The 4,951-nt window shown below is 37.6% G+C and overlaps 1 pseudogene; it reads left to right on the top strand.

The window, feature by feature from the left end:
• Nucleotides 1–4,422: 4,422 nt before the first annotated feature.
• On the top strand, nucleotides 4,423–4,660 carry LOC116813833 (cytochrome c oxidase subunit NDUFA4-like; annotated as a pseudogene).
• Nucleotides 4,661–4,951: the final 291 nt, after the last annotated feature.

Raw genomic sequence — 4,951 nt, 5'->3', positions numbered from 1 at the left:
AGATATTTATTATTACTAAATTGAGACAAGGGTAAAGATTTTGAAATTGGCATGAGAAAATCAAAAATATTTAAAAATTCTAAATTAAGAAACTGTGCACAAAAAAAATCTTTAAAAAAATCAATGAATTAAGGAGCTGGTTTTTTGAAAAATTTGACAAAATAGACCACTAGCTAGATGAGCAAAGAAGAAAAGAGAGAAGAATCAAATAGACACAATAAAAAATGATAAAGGGGATATCACCAGCGACCCCACAGAAATACAAACTACCATCAGAGAATTCTATAAACACTTATATGCAAATAAACTAGGAAATCTAGAAGAAATGAATAAATTCTTGGACACATATACCTCCCAAGACTAAACCAGAAAGAAGTCAAATCCCTGAATAGACCAATAACAACTTCTGAAATTGAGGCACTAATGAATAGCCTACCAATCAAATAAAGCCCAGGGCCAGACAAATATACAGCCAACTTCTACCAGAGATACAAAGAGGAGCTGGTACCATTTCTTCTGAAACTATTCCAAATAATTGAAAAGCAGGAACTCCTCCCTAACTCATTTTATGAGGCCAGCATCACCCTGATACAAAAACCTGGGAAAAACACGACCAAAAAAGAAAACTTCAGTCCAGTATCCCTGACGAATATTGATGTGAAAATCCCCAATAAAGTACTGGCAAACTGAATCCAGCAGAACATCAAAAAGCTTATGCACCACAATGAAGTTGGCTTCATCTCTGAAATGTAAGGCTGGTTCAACATATGAAAATCAACAAACATAATCCATCACATAAACAGAACCAATGACAAAAACCACATGATCATCTCAATAGATGCAGAAAAGGCCTTCAATAAAATCCAATATCTCTTTATGTTAAAAACTCTCAATAAACTAGGTATTGATGGAACATATCTCAAAATAATAAGAGCTATTTATGAGAAACTCACAGCCAATATTATACTAACTGGGCAAAAGCTGGAAGCATTCTCTTTGAAAACTGGCACAAGACAAAGATGCCCTCTCTCACCACTCCTATTCAACATAGTATTGGAAGTTCTGGCCAGGGCAATCAGGCAAGAGAAAGAAATAAAGAATATTTGAACAGGAAGAAAGGAAGTCAAATTGCCTCTACTTGCAGACAATTTGATTCTATATTTAGAAAACCTCATCATCTCAGCCCCAAAACTCCTTAAGCTGATAAGCAACTTCAGCAAAGTCTCGGGATAGAAAATCAATGTGCAAAAATTACACCAACAATAGATGAGCAGAGAGCCATATCATCATCAATGAACTCCCATTCACAATTGCTACAAATAGAATAAAATACCTAGGAATATAGCTAACAAGGGATGCAAAGGACCTCTTCAAGAACTACAAACCACTGCTCAAGGAAATAAGAGAGGACACAAACAAATGGAAAAACATTCCATGTTCATGGATAGGAGGAATCAATATCATGAAAATGGCCATACTGCCCAAGGTAATTTATAGATTCAATGCTATTCACATTAAACTACCATTGACATTCTTCACAGAATTAGAAAAAACTACTTTAAATTTCTTGTGGAACCAAAAAAGAGTCTGCATAGCAAAGACAATCCTAAGCAAAAAGAACAAAGCTGAAGGAATCAAGCTACCTGATTTCAAACTATACTACAAGGCTATTGTAACCAAAACAGCATGGTACTATTACTAAAACAGACATGTAGACCAATGGAACAGAACAGAGACCTCAGACATAACCCCACACATCTACAACCATCTGATCTTTGGCAAACCAAACAAAAACAAGCAATGGGGAAAGAATTCCCTATTTAATAAATGGTGCTGGGAAAACTGGCTAGCCATATTCAGAAAACTGAAACTGGACCCCTTCCTTACACCTTATACAAAAATTAACTCAAGCTGGATTAAAGACTTAAATGTAAAACCCACAACCATAAAAACTCTAGATGAAAACCTAGGCAATACCATTCAGGACATAAGCATGGGCAAAGACTTCATGACGAAAATGCCAAAAGCAATTACAACAAAAGCCAAAATTGACAAATGGGATCTAGTTAAACCAAAGAGCTTCTGCACAGCAGAAGAAACAGTCATCAGAGTGAATAGGTAACTTACAGAATGGGAGAAAATTTTTTCAATCTACCCATCTGACAAAGGGCTAATATCCAGAATCTACAAAGAACTTAAACAAATTTACAAGATAAAAACAACCCCATGAAAAAGTGGGTGAAGGATATGAACAGACGATTCTCAAAAAAAGACATTTATGTGGCCAGTAAACATATGAAAAAAAGATAATCATCACTGATCATTAGAGAAATGCAGATCAAAACCACAATGAGACACCATCTCACATCAGTCAGAATTGCGATCATTAAAAAGTCAAGATACAATGGATGCTGGCAAGGCTGTGGAGAAAGAGGAATGCTTTTATACTGTTGTTGGGAATGTAAGTTGTGGAAGACAGTGTGGCAAGTCCTCCAGGGTCTAGAACCAGAAATACCATTTGACCCAGCAATGCCATTACTGGGAATATATCCAAATGAATAAAAATCATTCTATTATAAAGACACATGCACATGTATGTTTACTGCAGCACTATTTACACTAACAAAGAAATGGAACCAATCCAAATGCCCATCAATGATAGACTAGATAAAGAAAATGTGGTACATACACACCGTGGAATACTATGCAGCCATAAAAAGGAATGAGATCATGTCTTTTATGGGGACATGGATAAAGCTGGAAGCCATCATCCTCAGCAAACTCACACAGGAACAGAAAACCAAACACCACGTGTTCTCACTCATAAGTGGGAGTTGAACAATGAGAACACATGGATTCAGGGAAGGGAACAACACACACTGGGGCCAATCAGGGGGTCAGGGGTGTGTGGGGAAAGGGAGAGCATTAGGACAAGTAGCTAACACATGCAGGGCTTAAAACCTAAATGAGGCCGGGCGCGGTGGCTCACGCTTGTAATCCCAGCACTTTGGGAGGCCGAGGCGGGCGGATCACGAGGTCAGGAGATCGAGACCACGGTGAAACCCCGTCTCTACTAAAAATACAAAAAATTAGCCGGGCGTGGTGGTGGGCGCCTGTAGTCCCAGCTACTCGGAGAGGCTGAGGCAGGAGAATGGCGTGAACCTGGGAGGCAGAGCTTGCAGTGAGCCGAGATTGCGCCACTGCACTCCAACCTGGGCGACAGAGTGAGACTCCGTCTCAAAAAAACAAAAACAAAAACAAAAAAAAAACCTAAATGATGGGTTGATAGATGCAGCAAACCACTATGGCACATGTATACCTATGTAACAAACCTACATGTTCCACACATGTATCCCAGAACTTAAAGTAAAATAAAATTTTTAAAAAAAGAAACTGCAAAAATTTATAGCTTAAAAAATAAACTAGAAGTTTATTTTTTTCTCTTTTGCTTTCCAGAATCTCCCTATTCCTCTCTGTGCCTTTCAATCATTCTTTAGCTATATATTTATTAACTCACTTACTTAAGCATTCTACAAATGAGGTTTAAGCAATTAATAGATTTCAATCACTGTGTAAGGTCCTGGTAATACAAGATTAAAAAATGCAGCCTCAGTCTTCAAGAGATAAAATCTAGTGAGGTGAGACATACCAGTGAACAGATGGTTCAAATACCTTTTAGTAAGAGCTCCATTAAGGTTTATACAGAACTTTTAACAATGGTATGGGAGCTACCAGGGAACACTTCTTGGAGGAGATTATGGCAATGCCAAGTCCTAAGGTTCTAGTCCTATTAACTAATGATAAGGAGTTTTCAAAGGACTCAGGGGAAGAAAGACCATTAGTGTTAGGGAAAGTCCAAGTAAGGATGCTTTGAATCCTAGAATGCCTGGAGCAATTTCAGCTGGAAAGGTAAGCAGAATTGGGTCATAAAGGAACCTGAAGGCACCACTAATGTATTTGGATTGTTATCCTGAAAAATCAGTCTGGAATCAGAGTGCAGTAAGAAAGACTGGATTAAGACTGGAGGCTGTGAGAACAATTACAGAAATAATAGACATAAGAAAAAATTAAGGTGGTGTGGCAGCAAGGAGGTATGGAAGGATACAGACCAAATCAAGAGATTTAAGAAGGTTGAATTGATAAAACTTAATTCATTCTTCCTTCAGTTTCCAACATGAACATTCTGTTCACTTAACTTTCTTTCCATTTTTTTTTTTTTCTAAAATCTAGCAGTCTCTCTATAATCAGGTATATCTCTTTTTTTACACTTCCTCCAGTTAAGTAGAGGAAATATGGCTCGTAGATTTACCTGATAGCCCATTAACTATACTATAACATTTAAAAATACATGAAAACCAGTCTTTTCGAGTGCAGATACTAGGCTGGTTCTCTCCTTTCCAATTGGAGGCCTCTGTCGCAAACATGTTCCGCCAGATCATCACTCAGGCCAAGAAGCATCTGAGTTTGATCTACCTCTGTATTTATTGGAGCTGGAGGTACTGGAGCAGCACTGTATATCTCGAGTCTGGCATTGTGTGATGCAGATGTTAGTTGGGACAGAAAGAATAACCCAGAGCCCTGGAAGAAACTGGGTCCCAGTGATTGATACAAGTTCTAATCAGTGAATGTGGATTACAGCAAATGAAGAAAGATGGTCTAGATTTCTAAATGAAGTGTTTCACTATAAAGCTGCTTTAGAATGGAAGTCTTCCAGAAGCCATCTGCACAATTTTCCACTTAACCAGGAAATATTTCTCCTCTAAATACATGAAATCATGTTGAAATAATCTACTGGAAATTACACTGATTAATAAATAACTGAAACTTGGAAAAAAAGTCTTTTCAGCAGTGTGAAAAATCAGAGATTTGAGTGTGCCACAAAAGCCAAGTGCTCTTTAAAGTTATGTTGCTATATTGCACAACTGGGAGCATCATTCAAATACAGTTCAAT

This window comes from Hylobates moloch, unplaced genomic scaffold (genome assembly GCF_009828535.3).
Source record: "Hylobates moloch isolate HMO894 unplaced genomic scaffold, HMol_V3 SCAFFOLD_9, whole genome shotgun sequence".
NCBI lineage: Eukaryota > Metazoa > Chordata > Mammalia > Primates > Hylobatidae > Hylobates > Hylobates moloch.
This window is presented reverse-complemented; position numbering and strand designations above follow the sequence as displayed.